The sequence below is a fragment of the Manacus vitellinus genome, unplaced genomic scaffold (genome assembly GCF_001715985.3).
Source record: "Manacus vitellinus isolate BGI_N305 unplaced genomic scaffold, ASM171598v3 scaffold_8_pilon, whole genome shotgun sequence".
Classification (NCBI taxonomy): Eukaryota; Metazoa; Chordata; class Aves; order Passeriformes; family Pipridae; genus Manacus; species Manacus vitellinus.
In genome coordinates this window covers 6,633,238-6,649,640 of record NW_021940864.1, presented here as the reverse complement: position 1 = coordinate 6,649,640, position 16,403 = coordinate 6,633,238, and positions in this window count along the sequence as shown.

Genomic DNA, 16,403 nt, shown 5'->3' with positions numbered 1-16,403 from the left:
TCAGAATGAGGCCCACATTTTTAATACAATCTCTGAATTGATCCTCCTGTGTTTTAATCATTACTTAATTACATTGCCTTGTAAAACTCATCACTGCCACTTAAGTATGGCTCATATCTCCTAAGAATACAAATATTTATTGTCTCTAGTCAATAGAGGCACATTCTGACAAGACTTATAGTGCTTTCTTTGTGCCCTTGAAATGAGGTTGAAACTGTGTTTTTAAATACATGTTTTTTAGGACAGCGAGGAGCAAGACAGCAAACTCATAAGAACCGCTCCACTGGCAGAGTCCTTGGCTGAAGCACTGTGCCTTCCTTCGCTGGTACCTTAGAGCTCCCATGGGACAGTCAGTAATTCCCTCCTTGTAACTGAGTGTCTGAGGATCCTGGAAAAACCTTGGGGCTCCGAAATAGTCACAGGAAATTCAGACTTCTCAGGGCACACTTTTGCTGCAGAGAGGACATGGTGCTGGGAAGCTCAACCCAAGTCTGACGGGGTTAGAATTTTACCAGGGCTAACCAACATGAGTGCTGCACTGGCTTGGTGTGGCTATCTGGCTTCTAGAGTTTCATATATTTCTGACCTGTGCCAAGGGGAACTCACTCACCAGCCAGCACAGAGCTCTGTGGGTTGCTCATGCGGCCGCGCTGCTCTTTGCTCCTTGCCCAGGCCCTGCCTCTTATTTGGAGCACCTCGTTTCAAAATAAATAAAGATTGACTAAGTCAGTTTTGCTAGCTTGTAATGACACATGCATGATTACGTGCCTGGCAAATTTTCACTGGATACACACAGAGGGAGTGAAATGTGTAAGTGCTTTTTCCTACTGTGCGTATGATGAGGTATTACAACACTAGGATGCTCAGTTGAAAGCAAGGCTCTGGTTCAAAGGAAATGCAGGTGGTTTTGATTGTTTCTATAGACCAGAATGCCTGCTTAATAAGAACAAGCAAGTACACGCAGAATTCAGAGGATCAACAAACTGTTTTCATTAAAGGCTTTCTACCACAATGTGCCTACAGATGCATGCACACAAAATTAAATAAATGTCACAACATAAAAATGTGGGCTATCAACTATTGTATTTCAGTTCACTCAGGGATAATTGACCAAGCATTGCACTCTTTAGTGATGTAATATAAGAAAACTACCTCCTAATTGGCAATGGTAAGTAAGTAATATGATAAGAAAGTATAATTTATAGTGTAGACGCAGTTCAGAATGTACATGTTCTGTTTACTGGGCCACCACGGGGGTTGATTACTTTGGTCAGCCGTTTTTCCATAGATTTTAATATAGCTGGTTAAGTAGTAAAAGATTCTTGTTTTTCCACAGCTGCCACCTGCCTGGAGTGCAATAGACACTTCTTAACTGGCACCTATTCTTACTGGAAATAAATGTACTGACTACAAGGTGGTCCTAATTATAGGAGACTGGAAGAAATACATTGTTTGGAAGCTGTGTTCTGTGTAACATCTTTGCCAAAGACGTGGAGCAAGTGATGAAGTGCACCCTCATCAAGCCTGGAGATTACACTAAATTTTGGGAAACAGTTGATAGGTTTGAGGGCAGGGTTACCATTTAAAAGAACAGAAATGGGCTGGAGAAATGGGCCAACAGGAACCTCGTTAAATTCAAGGAGGGCATATGCAGAGTCCCACACCACAGAAGAAGCAGCCCATAGAAACAGTACAGGCTGGAGATTGTCTGGGAAGCAAATGTGCTGAAAGGAGGCTATCCAACACAATTCCTCCAAAGTTTCATCTTAATTCATAGTTCTAGACATCTAGTACTCTCCTCATCTTTTATCTGGTTAGTCTGTCTTGAAGTGTGGCATCGGGCTACTAGTACTGAGTAGTGAGAAAAGATTACTTCACTTATCTGGTAGTCTATACATCTGTTCATACTTTCCAGTATGACACTTGATTTTTCTAATGCAGTGTTTCTCTCTGACCATGGTTAAATAGCAACACACTGCAGACAAAGATGGAAGAAACACACAGAAGTGCGAAATTGTCTTTTTGCTATATTTGGACTGAGTCTAATATCTTAGGGCCAGAGTGAGGTTAGATAACATAGGATAGGCCCAACTCCACCTTCTCTCCTTTCCTTTTCTTTCCCAACTCATTCCTCTCCCCACTCTGACTCCTGGCTGTGGAGTCCCATTTGTAGCCTTTGCTGTCTTACTTTAACTGCCCAGTAAGAGAGTTCAACTCAGAAATCCAGCAGATGCTATTTGCTTTATTTATTATGTTAGCTTTCTTCTGTCTTAACAAGTACTCTTGTCTTCCTGTGGGGCCTGAACCAGAGTAAAAGATGAGCAGGAACATGAAGGGAAGAGAGACATAAAAGAAATAGGATAGTTTTGTCTTAGCCTCTGTGGCAAAGAGCTCATGTCCCCTTTCAATATTTTTTGACTGGAGGGCTTCCAGTGAATGCTCATTAAACCTCACAACACCCCTGTAGAGCAGGTCTCATCATCTTTAATGAGTGAGTAAAGCAAAGTCCAGAAAGAAGTGGTCTTCCTCAAGGAAATTAAGCAAGGCAGGAGGAAAGCCAGAAGCAGGACTAAGCTAAAAGCCTCTTGCTCAAGTTTCTTATTTTCCCCTTTATCGCCATGTTCAAATCCTCATCTAGTGCTGCTTTGTAAGTTTACAACAGACTTTACATGTTTAGAATATTACTAACACAAATAATGCCCCTACATAAAGATATGCCAATAATACAGATTTTGTCAAAGCTGGGCAGAAGAGATCAAGGGACATATTTTGTAAATGAGGCAAGTAATTAAAACCTAGAAGATGCAAAAGTTTATGGCCTCCATAACAGGATTCCCAAGTGATGGGCCATACATAGCAGCTTTCAACACAGAGCAAGCTAAACAAAATGGGATTAGAAACGGAAGTACTTTAGGTAGTGATCTGTTCAGTGTCAACACACTGATTTAACAGCTACCTAAAACTAGTCATCATTCCCCCTGGATGATTTCTACCTTCTATCTAATACTTGTTTGATGTAAAATGCACAGAGTCCCAGGAACCGAGATAAAAATCCATGACTCCACCCTCCTTTCTGATCACCTCAAGTCACAAAACCATGCTGTTATGCTGGTCTAGTGAAATTTTGTCATACTGACACAGTTTCAGGACAAGATGAAGGAAATGTGTCCAGTTTGGCTGGACACATATGCCCTCATATGCAGTGTGATGGGGGAGACTCAAAGAACTAAAACTAAACTTCTTGCACGAATGTTACCCCTATTGCCTCAGTGCAACACAGAACCAGGATACTACCTGGCCACATACCCAGCCTTGAAGCATCAAAGCCCTCTCAAATCCACCAATTCTCCAGATTAATGGATTTAGTCTTAATCTGAACATCCTTTTCTCCTTTGTGATTTCATTTTTTGTTTGAAATCTTCATCTTCTTGCAAGTAATCATTATTTCAATATCAGAAATACATTTATTTCAGCAATGTTTATTCCTGATAAAAAGGATAGGACGAACTTTGCAAGTACATTTACTGTAGAGAATACTGTATGTGCAAAATTGGATATCTACCTAAAGGCTGATCCTGCAAGAACTCCACATACAAAAATCACATTTCATTCAAGCTGGTTTGTATGTTCACTGTCAATGCACCCAGAACTCCCTCTTGTGACAGCAGAAGCATTTTTAATTGTTGTGGTAGGTGATCCTAATAGGTATAGAAGTTGATAATGTAAAATTGTATGTAGGTAAAATTGTATGCAGTCACATTCCATTGAGAATCATCCAAATGTAGAGGAATTATAGAGGTTTGTAAGAAACATCAGCACAATACATCTGGTTTTGTATGAAGGGATAATTTTGACAAAAAAACAAAGGGGCAGCAAGGATTCGGGTGCACACTCTTACTACATATATACTTACAGAGGCTGCTAAGATGGCTGTATTGGAAATTTTTAGGGCCTGATTCTATGAGGCAGATTTCAAGTCCTATTAGTTTTAGTGAGCACCAAGAGTTGTCAGAAACTTGCAGGACTCACACTGTTGACCTTTATGCCTGGTATCAGCAAAGAAGTGTAGGAGGTCTGCCAATTGGCTTTAAAGCCTCTGTTTCAAATCTAGTCAGAAGACACTTATTGCTATAAACTATTTGCCCATCCCTAAATAAAGTGCTGCATAAATAGAATCATAGAATATGTTGAGCTGGGAAGGGACCCCTCAGGATGATCCAGTCCAACTCCTGGCCCTACAAAGAACTCCCTAAGAATCACATATGCCTAAGAGCATTGTCCAAATACTTCTTGAACTCTGGCAGGTTGGTGCTGTGACCACTTACATGGGGACCCTGTTCCAGTGCCCAACCACCCTCTGGGGGAAGAACGTTTTTCTGATATACAACTTTAACCTCCCCTGACACAGCTTCAGGCCATTCCCTTGGGTCCTGTCACTGGTCACCAGAGAGAAGGGATCAGTGTCTGCCCCTCGTCTTCCCCTCACGAGGAAGTTGTGGACTGGGATGAGCTCTCCCCTCAGTCTCCTCTTCTCCAGGCTGAACAGACCAAGTGACCTCAGCCACTCCTCATACTCCTTGCCCCCCTTGAGGGCAAGGCCCTTCACCAACTTCGATGTCCTCCTTTGGACACTCTCTTAATATCTTTCTTATATTGTGATGCCCAAAACTGCCCACAATATTCAAGGTCAGGTCACCCCAGTGCAGAGCAGAGCGGGACAATCCCCTTCCTCAACCAGCTGGTGATGCTTTGCCTGATGGCCCCAGGACAGAGTTGGCCCTCCTGGCTGCCAGGGCACTGCTGACTCATTCAACTTGCCATCGACCAGAATGCCAGATCCCTTACCGCAGTGCTTCTCTCCAGTCTCGTTCTCTACTCTATACATTAGCAAGGGTTTCCCCATCCCAGGTGCAGAATCCGGCACTTTCCCTTCTTGAACTTCATATGGTTGGTGATTTCCCATCTCTCTAATTTGCCCAGGTTTCTCTGCAGGGTCTCTCTACCCTTGAGGGAGTCACAGCTCCTCTCAGTTTAGTGTCATAGACAAACTTACTTAGTATTCCTCTGAGTCCCACACCCAGATCATTAATGAAGATGTTGAAAAGAACGGGGCTGAGGATGGAGGCCTGTGGAACCCTACTAGTGACCAGATGCCAGTCTGATGTCACCCCATTCACTATAATTTCTCTGTGCCCAACCCTTGAGCAGGTGCTCACCCATCATGTAACACATGTAACATGTAATTCAGTTGTGTGCTGGATATTTTGTCCAGGAGGATACTATGAGAGACAGTATCAAAAGCTTTGCTGAAGTCCAAAATGATTACATCTACTGGCTTTCCTAGGTCAACTAGGTGGGTTACCCTGTCATGGGAGGAAATCAGGTTTGACAAGCAGTACTTCCCTCTCATGAAGCCATGCTGGCTGTGACCGACAACTGCATTATCCTCCAGGTGTTACTTCCCAAAATATTCTTTTCCATGATTTTATCAGGCACTGAAGTGAGACTGACAGGCCCATAGTTTTTGGGATCCTTTCTTGAAAATCTGGACAGTGTTCACCAGCTTCCCATCAGCTGGGACCCCTCTGGATTCCCCTCGAGAGGTTTTACGATCACATCAGCTAGCTCCTTGAGGATTCTCAGATGAATCCCATCAGGCCCCATAGATTAGTAGGGATCCAGCTGGATATTACTATATGAGTTCGATGAGGACCCAGGTAAACATCTTTTTCCTACCCAGACACTGAAGAGGCGGCTGAAGCGACAGCAGACTGTAGACCTCAGCTCAGCCTGGGCAGGTGTGAGGAAAGGTGTAGGGAGCTTCTCTCAGCCGTGCCATATTTTGGTGAGGCCTCATTCCTACACCAGGAATTTTGAGGAGAGGGATTTCACACTGAACTGTTACCATCCTGTGTGAAAACCCCCACTGGGGCCAAACCCACTGGCTGTAACTGAGGTTCAGCTGCCAGAGTCTTGGCCTAAGCCCCTTTCTGGGCAGTCAAACCCATCACTCCTGAGGTACTAATCTCACATTTATAAGACATAAATCTACACTTAAAAAAAAAAAAAAAAGTAATTTTTTTCCAGTCTTAAAATTCTGCTTCTAGTAACCAAGCTAAATATGACATAAATATCCTGGACAAATATGTGGTTCTGGAAATACTGAAACCCTGGCCCCATGACACAGCTGCTGGGATTCCTGCCATTTGCTAAAAAGTTAAGCTGGGAAACACTTTGTCCAATTACTAAAAACAATGAAGATATAAAGGAATTATAACCTAAAAACAGAGGTGTTGAAAGAAAGAACACAGACCCACGTAATAAGCAATATTGATTTAATTAAGGCAGCAGAGTAAAATGTTCACAAGCTTGGGTGCCCCTGGTGTGTGTGTGCATGTAGGAGGCAGGTGGGTGTGCATGTGTAAGCAAGCATGTACCTCTTGGGAGTGGTTTCTGCCCAAAATCTAACAGAGATGTCAGAGATGTGAGTGACATAAACATCAGCTCCTCTGCTCTAAAGCTGCTGCAGAGAACAGTACTGGCATGGATGCTTACAAGCAGTCACGGCCTAGACCCCATCTGTGGAAACCATTGCTTGTTTTGCATGGACACTGAGATGAGCTTTAGTGCTCTGAACTTCTGAACCCTGCAGGAGATCCGAACCACCGAACCACACTTTGGCTGTTTGTGAAGAGAGTAATTTATTGAGCTCCGTCCTGGAAGAAACCACAAGATGTTCTGAAGGGCTAAATTCAACAGCTAAAAATATTCCTCCAGAAATGGATGAAATGAGAAAGACTTCAAGATTTAGACAGACGTGTGTTTCCAAGGGCAGTATTATGTTCAGCTCTCAGAAAATAGTATTTTAGTGCTTTTGGTAACTGGAACAAAGACCTGTTCAGCCCCCATTGCATAATGTCCAAATGACCACAGAACAATTTCTGGTTGCCCTTGTCAGGTGATAAGCAACAGCAATAACATGTTTGGGAGTTCTCATTCCTCTAACGGGAACCTGCAGGCCATTTCTGAGTGATGTGTGCTGGAAAGGTGAATAAACAAACAGATACATCTGCTGAAAGTTAAGTGATCTGCAGAAAGTGAGCAAAAGGAAAAGGAAAGAGGGGAATTTTAGGTGTTTATCATGGAAATTATGTGACCACAGACAAAATCCTGTGATTCTTTGTCCCTTGGTTTCTGAGCCTCCCGGGGATACCTGCACAGTATTCTGAAAATTTTCTTTCACATGCATACAATTTAGAAACTAACTTTAAAGTAAGTTTCATGAACTTTATCATATATACTAATACTGCAATGGGGAATCTAAACAAATCACCAAGTGTCTTGGGATTTAAAATAAGGTGAGCTGGTAAGAGTCCCTGTGAAAAGCAGGGTAGTATGAGAGTAGAAGAAAACTATAATGAGAACCATCTTACTTAAGTATTGCCAGAAAAGCCAAACAACTATTCTCAACAGCAGACATTTTAGGGACCTTTCCACCATACTCCAGATTTTTTGGCTGGTCAGTTTCTAGATGAATCAATTCCTGTTTCTCTGGAAGTATGTTGAAAACCACAGAAATAGCTGTTAATCTTTGGGAATGTTGAAGTCCTAAGCATCTCAAAGCTCCCAAACACATTTCAAGAAGTCTGAGCCTTTTCCCACAGGAGTTCAGGGACTTTTGTTTCTAGGAAAGAGCAGTTATAAATGCACTCAAAACAGACTAGAAAAACAGACATAAAATTCAGTGCAGTTCATCACTGAGCTGAAGTACTTTGGGAGAGGGGTTTTGTCACTCCTGAATCTTTCACTGAGGCCCAGCTATTTGCTAACAATTAGCTGCGAGGAAGAGCATCCATGCACAGAAAGCAGCCAGCTGCAATTTATGTTCAGAGCCCTGAAAAAAGTTTTGACTCTTTACACCATTTCAGTAACCACCCCAGTACAATTTAGGGAAACTATAGAGAGAAAACTGAAAGAGAGGATCGAACCCAAGTTTTCCACAAACAAAAGGTCCACATGCCACATTTCCATCTGCCAGAAATATATATTTAAAATCATTGTCAATCATTTTGTCCTGTCTAACAGAAGCACTCTCTCAATAAGACTGAGGAAATTAAGAGCTTACTGCTCCTTTTTCTACTGTAGAAGAAATAGAACCCCAACAATGTTGGTTTGTTGAGGAGTTTGTGGGAGTTTTTGTACTGTCCAAATCTGATCACTTATTAAATTTTGTTTTCAAGGGACTATATTTTCAGATCAGCCAATACTCAGGAACTGTAAGGAGACTGGCTTTCAGAAACAGGCTTTCTTGTTTAAATAGCTAAATTAAATTTCCAGGTAGGTGCACACTTTCATATCTGTCTATTTTGCTTAAGTGACACTTTGCTAAATTTTGAAATTTTTTTCCTGACAGGGACACTTTTGTCCCTTATGCTTTGGAAAAACTGCACTGAGTTTCTTACTCAGAGAAAGTTGATTACTTTGCTTACTGTTTTATGAAAACACTTGCTATTATTTTTGTCATTTTCTGTTTACTTGACTACAGTATATCACAAACAGGAAAAGATATTCAAATTTAGCGAGACAAAGTAGAAGTATAAAAGAAGAGGTAAGAGGAGTTACACAGGTGAATATATTCTGCATAGGACATAGTCATATCTGCATATGCTGCATCCTGCAACAGCGGTGTTTGACACCAAGAAGCTTGCAAGTGTTACCAAAACACAAACACGATGATAATAATCCACTAATTTATTAATTGCTTGTAGGTTTGCTTGCTTGCTTCCACAGAACCATTTGGGTCAAAAGGGGCTGCAGAAGATTGTTTAGTCCATCCACTTCCTCAGCGAATGCTTTTCATGCCATGTCATGATAACTTTTACTTTACACATATCCATGTATATCCATATCACTCTTTTTGTGATTGATATTTTCTTTCCTTCAGAAGCCTCACAAATATGGCCTGTCACTCTTGTCATCCCTATCTTTAGTGCATTGATAGTCACATGCCATTCCACTGATTTTCTGCCTTTTCCTGTGTCCAGCTACTCTTTCATCTACATTCTCCACTGAAGGTCCTTTGCACACCTTCATTGTTCTTTTGCCTTTCTCCAATTCCCTCGGATATCACTTGCTTATCTGTTACTCTTAATCGCACTCCACTTCCAGACTCTTCCTTATCTAGGAGAGATTGTACTCTGCATCTGATTTTACGCTAGCAGAGGAAAATGTGGCTGGTAGGCACACATGCCCTCCTTTTAACGAAAAAAATTCCTCAGGTTCCACACAAGCACCTGTCTAAAGCAAGCGTTGTTAAAAAGCAAAAAGAATTTTAAAGAGAGGAGGGAAATGAAGGCAGCCAGGGAAAACATAGCTTCTTAATTTTGCTGCAAATTATCCTCCAGCACTCCCTTCTCCCAAACCACGTTGATCAAACAATCAGTACACAGCTTGCACTACGCTGGGTCAATAGTACCACACATCCAGCTGTGCCTGGCACGCAGGTGTTTGGGTTATGTGCTGCCAACTACAGGTGGACTGATTGATGTTGCGGTTGTTTTTTTCTTGGGAAAGGGGCCATGCAGGAAGGAAGGTGAGGGAACAGGACTGGGCTGGGCATGTTCTGCACTGCAAAGCTCATGGTCCATTGGCATTGCAAACCTCTCTAACAGACCCAGTGCTGTATTCAGAGCCCCTTTCACATTTCCTTATGCAGCCATGAGTACTGGACAATCTGACACTTTTCCATAGCTTGGAGGTTACCTCTGAAGTGCAGTTCCCTTTGGGTGGGATTAGATGGGCAGGAGAACTTGTGCTTGCTACCACAAATCCTTTTGAAATACGACCTCACTTCTGCAGCCCTTCTCAAACACTTACCAGCTCAGGAAGAGCAGGTCAGGTCATCACAGTAGGGGCTCCACACAGAACACAACTCAGGAAACAGCTATTGTCCCAAATTACATTCTGTTGCCTGGGTTATTCCTGTGTTTTTATTTTAAATAAGAGCAGATAATGCCTCCTGAGTTCCCTTTTCCTTATCCTATCTCACCAATGCATTAGAAACTGACTGTATCTGAGGGTTTCCAGCTGTTAGCAATGGAGATAGGGCTAAATCTCTTTACTTACTTTAGCAGTCTCAACCTGAAATGTTTTTGTGACTGAAGAAAGTTAATGAAACCTTTCTGGTGCAGCTGTTAGTCTGAGTTAAGAAAACATCTCTGCACCGCTCCATTAACATCTCCTCTGAACGTTACTGCAATAACGAGCCCCCACCCCAAGGATTCCCATACTGTTTCTTCAGAAATGAAGGTGTCACTGTAGATGAATTGTCATCTAGCAATTAGCAGAAGGGCTTAATTCAGGTTTCTCTGAGATGTGATCTGTGCATTTACATGAAGAGGAGCAATGTATCTGTGACATTTGGCACTGGAAATGTACAAATGTCTCTCCAAAGGTGGTTCGGTTTCCAAAAACAAACTGACAACTTTCAGCTGTTGTTCTTAGGATGACAGAATAGGGTAATAGAATTATACACACTGACATCAACATTATCAGTGCCTGATTACATGTGTTTGTATTTCTTGGAGCAGAACAAATTTTATAGAAGCTTCCAGTTCTTTCCAGGTACAGGGTGGCACTCTCCAAACAAATGCCATTATCTCCCACTGTGTGTTGGGACAACTTCCACAAGCCTTCATCTTCTTTTTTCCCTTTCATTTCTGCTTTCATTCACTGCCCCTTCTCCTTTATTCCCACCGAGGGAGGGAGGATGTTGGCAGCCCACCTTCACAACCTGTCTCCTTGCAGCTCTCTGGTAGAAGGGGCAACCTCATCTAGACAACTGTGTTTAGCTATTTAGTGAACAAAAGCCAAAGCAGTAAAGCTGTGGTATGGGCAGTTCTCAAGATCAAATCTGCTGTTTGCATGTGCATTGCCAGCACTTCTACATCAATTAATGCTTTTCTGCAGTCAGGTGCTTTTCATTAGCAAGAAAAAAGAGATTCCAGGTGATGATTTTATAAATGTGTTGACAAATGCCAATATTTTTTAATTCAAGTTATGATTAAAATGATTGCAACCTCCTAGGGAATATGCTAGGAATGCTCTTGATGTGGTTAGGAGGGGGAAATACTGGCGGAGGGTGCCAGAATGAACTCTTTGATTCTGCAGAAAAACCGGACAACAAGCCAGAAGGCAGTTTGTTCATATACACGTTGTGGATATGTGGCTTAGAACAGTTTACTGCATACACAGGTTAATAACTGAACCGTGGAGTTGCAGTTCTGATCCAGGTTACATTTTAAACTAAATGCTTAAGTTCAACCACTGTCCACAGTCTGAAGCCCAAATCCTAGCCTTCTGGTATAGATACCTTTTCCTGTTATCTACAGGTTTTTCTTCTCACCATTAACAGTGTACCAAGCAGCACAACTGACAATTGCCATATGCTTCTCTGTCATCTTCCCTTTAGGATACACACATACATGTGTGCCTGTCTTTATGGCTGCATTACACAAGGCCACAAAGGGTGGTTCCTCTCATTTAAGCAGTCTTATGGTTTCTGACAGCTCTGAGGTCTTGTTTGTACTTACAGGTCTATTCAAAATCTATGCCTTGTGCTATACTATCTGCAGCCCTTGCATACATTTCTGAGAGTGGGTGTGTAGTTTAGCTCAGCTAATAAGCAAGGCTGTTCCCTGAACTGGCTTACAGGAGAAGCTCTGTCTGCGTGAAATTATTTTCTGCCCCAACACAGACACAGTAATGGTAACGTGAATCCCAACTTGGCCCCTTCATATAGTGAAGAAGTGTCACTACTGTCTAAGAAAGTGTAATACTTTATCTGGCAGTTGTTTGACAACTCCAGTAAGTCAAAGAAACAGCAGACAAGAATTTGTGTGTGGGTTGCCACCAAAACACAGAAGGATTCCTTCCCTAATCTGAAAGAGCTCCTTCATTTTGTCTTCTTGATTTTTATGCTTTTCCAAAATTTTTTCGGTGTGACCCGTGGATGTTAGAAAGTCAGCATTTGGCTGACTAACCTCGACACTGGGATGGTGTCATTAGTAATGCTTGTGCTTTGAGTGCTGGATTTTTAGGTCAAGGAGTTTCACAAAGAACAAGAGGTGCTGTTGCATCCAGGGTTCAGAGGTCCTGCACGAAGAGAATCAAGTAGCAAACAGCAGAGAGCTCTGAACTAAGGTCCCACATCTGCCGTGCCATTGGTCAATGCTGGCATCTGTCACTCTGCATGTCCCTAAAAACCCTTTTGTGAGATTCCAATGCTGTGGCAAAGCACCTTTCCATTAGCAATTGAGAGACATAATCTGTTCTACAAGTACTACAACCCAGCAATACTATCAGCCCAGCAACCCGCTTATGTGCACATTCACAATCTTTCTATTAATAAACTAAGCTATGAAACAGCAGATCACTTTCCATAGGTGAACACCTAACCTGACAAAAAGAAAATGAGCATATTCTAAAACTAGAGTGAAATTAGTGTTTAAAGAAAACACCAAAACTCATTAATTACAAGTTCTTTTGAAACAATAGGGAGAAAATAATACATTATTTGTCAGTAGAAGTGCAAAAGAATAAAATCACTATGGAAAGAATTTTTACTTTCAAAAGCAGACAGATGCTCTGTTGTGGTTTTAGAGGAGAAGGGAGGAAATGTTGGTTTGGCCCATTTTGATCTCTAAAGGCTTGTAAATCAGTGATAATAAGCTTTCCTAGTCTAGCCTGGGAGAGGCTGTCCTGGAGTGATTCACATTTCAAAGAGCTCAGGATAAACAGTGCACTACTCTCCAGTTTGTTCCTGTGGAGTAAGCAGGACAGTACAAATTGGGGAAGACTACTATTTTAGGGTGGACCAAATCTTCCAACAACCTCAAAGCCAGAACAATTAGTAAAGTGGAGCTCATCTGCTTTCATATTCCAGCCAAAATCACTCCCTTGTTAAACTCTGGTAATTAAATAAAGGATAAATAAACTAAAGAAAGGCAAAGGATGACTGTTCCCTTGGTTTTGTTACTGGGTTGTGTCACAGGATATATTTCCTCCAGGACCCTCCGGATTTTGTCCCTTAAAAAAGTCTGTTTATTCAGTTGAACTCTGCAGAAGGACATTGGTCCTGAGAAGCAGAAAAGATTTATGGTAAATAAAATTCATCTAAAAGAGGTAAATGCCCCAAACCCTTTGTGTACAGTGAAAGGCCACGAATAAAACTGTCTCAAAGTCAGTCTCACAGTGCTAGCAGGACAGAAAGCACTAAAGCTCTGAGGCTCACAATGATGGCAGTGGAGAAGGGACCACGGGCCAGCAATATCAACTGCTTTGGTTACTCCAACCAACACTACACCTTGCAGGGTAGACCAGAAAAACTTAATTCTTAGGTATGGAGGATGGTTTTCCAGTATAACCTAATGACTGCATTTGTACCTATAAAGAACTATATATAATATCCATGTTTTCTAACAAAATTTCATTTCTAATACAGAAGGAGGCCCAAGTGTGTCTCCAGTTGAGAGGGGGAAAAAAAAAAAAAGAAAAAAAAGCCATCCAAATTTCATTTGTATCAGCACAACTGATAAACAAAAAAAACCAAAACACAAAAACCTAAACAAACAAAAAAAAGGGATTTTTTTTTTTCATTGGATTAGCTAAGAACAAAGAACAAAATCTCAAAGAGATTGCAATACTAGATAGACACTGCAGAGTTTGAAAGGCAGCCAGCTGGCATAAAGCAGGTGTGGGTAAAACAAAGTAAATGGTATAAGTTCTCCATCATGAAAGTAAAGGGATTTTATCATCCCTGGAATAGAAACTATTCCAAGGAGAGTAAAGGTGCACGTACACCACAACCTGCAAAGACTGCAGAGTTAGTACTGACTTAAAAGCTGTAGAAGTTACCATTTCACTGTCCCTATATGGCTCTGGACTTTGCCATATGGATCTCAACATCATACTGCATGGCAGAGGCTCGACATGCCCTACACTTCACATCTGCTTATACCATACCTCTGCCTTAAATACCTAACCAGCTCACTCCAATCTTTTCCTTAGGATCTGGAAAACTGACGTAATCAAAAAATCAATTCACAGAAAAAGAATCTCATGGTAATAGCTAGGGGAAGACATCAAGGAAAAGGGGGGGTCATTAGTAACCAAAGGCTATGATTTTGCATTCTCTGTTTGGTCTGCATACAGCAAAAAAAGCACCTTGGAAAGAATGAAGCTCTCCCTCCCTCATATTTATGTTAAGGTGTGCCCAGAGACTGCAGTCAGCATTGAAGCTGTGTTGTGCTAGACGTTCCACAAACACAGCAAGAGATAATCCCCCATCTGAAAATAATTTGAAATCTAACCAAAAATACAAAACAGAGAGAGGAGAAACAAAGACACTGAGATGGAAGAACTTGGCAGCAGTTAGACAAGTCAGTGGAAGAGCTGAAGACAGTCATGCCTCCTGCCTTTCAAGTGTCCTCACTGCTAACTCATGCTCTAGCATGAAGTCAGGCAGTTTATATGCCACAAGCCTATTGCTTGTAACACTGTATGTACAATTGTTCTCTGAAAGGCTCAGGAAAATCCCACTTCTTTCATGAAGGTATAAAAGAAAGATCAAAAGACAAAAATAGATTGTGTGGAAGGGTGTTGATTCACATTTTTGAACAAAATTCATATTCAGAGGATGAAAAGCTTTAAGGTAGCAAACAAAGCCGAATTATAAATATTTTGTTATCCATGAGATTATATCTATGTAAAAAAAGACCTAGCTCTTGGTCTATAAGGTCTACAGAATAAAAGAAAGCAAAAACTGGTCCCCTTTCTTCATCTCTGTTTTTTTCACTAGAAGAACAAGGAGATTATTACTGAATTACAAGGCAATAAATTCTGACACAACTACTTTATGGGCATATGCTGAAAAAACCTTGTGGAATTTACTTGTAAGGGAGGTCATGAAGTCAAAGAAAAGTTAGTCTTTTAGGAAGGGCTGAATAACTTCATGAGTCATTACCGCTAACTCTTGGTATTATGCAAGAAAATGTATAAAAATCTTGTTTAGAGCACCAGATGATTCTTCACGTATCTCATTTTTAACACAATGAAGGACTGTGACTAAGGCATTGGGAAGAAGAGTTACTGTCTGATATTTATGCATTTCTCCTAGTCTGGTTTGCTATTACATGCTCATGGTCTCCTTTTTTCCATGAGTTTTCCCCGTTGGGGAGAGATTTTATCCTAATGCTGACACCTCAACACAGCAAATGTACTTATATACTGTTTCAAATATACACTCTATCTTTCCATTACTAAAAAATCCAAGACTTCTGTGCTCTATAATTGCCTCAAATCTGTAATTTCATGGGATATGAATATTTAATATTTTATATCTCTGAAGACTTGGCAGCATTATATTTTACACCATATTATTGCTGACTATAACAGCAGTACATCCCTTAAAATTATGCCAAAATTAAATGTCAGGTGTGAAGTTTGTCATCCTTACAATGTCAGGTGCAAGGTTTGTCATTCTTACAACATTCACTCAAAATATCAAGAGAAAGTAAAAACAGAGATTGCCATCATTTATTACACTTTCAATGAGTAAGTTGCATGCTGCCACCAAACCCACTGTAGACATCAAAATGCTATTATTTTAGTAGTCTAAAACACAAACTCTGGAGATGATGAAGAATACTGTATTTCTAGAAAGCTCACCTAGGTGCTCTGTAGTACCTCTGGAGGAATGTGCTTCTTCCCGCTGACAATCTATGGAAAACTATACCCCTAAACTTAAATGGTCCTGAACCTCATATTCTTTGGCTGCCTAAAGTGATTTAAAGTAAATTATGCAGATACCCATGGGTGTGTCTGCTGCTGCTCATTTTACTCACACAAGCAATATGACTAATTCTATTTTAAGGCAAATCAGTCCCGTTAGGTCATTCAGTCTGCATCCTGTATAAAACAAGACAGGGAATTTTGCTCAGTTCTGTAGTGATTTCAATGAATGTTACTTGAAAAAAGTCTTGCTTTTAAACTGCTCAGTCCAACTGCCTCAGAAACAGTCACTTCAACAACCATTGTGTCAACACAGATTTTTATCTAGACATTGGCACTTCTTCAAAAATCATTTAAAAAAAATTTGGGAGTGACAGGGCTCCTACACTCTCTGCAGAACCGTAGTAGGAACAGACCCACTCATTAATGATGACTCAGAAAATATAAAGGCAGAAATTATGTCTCCATTTTACACAGAGCACCAGAGTTTAATCATCACCGCCTTTTTAAAAGCTAAAACTTTATTTTTAAGACATGAATTCTTAAAGGGCTCACCACGTGCTGTAACAAAGTTGTGTAGCTGTACTTTGCTTTACTCAAGTGAGTTCACATTG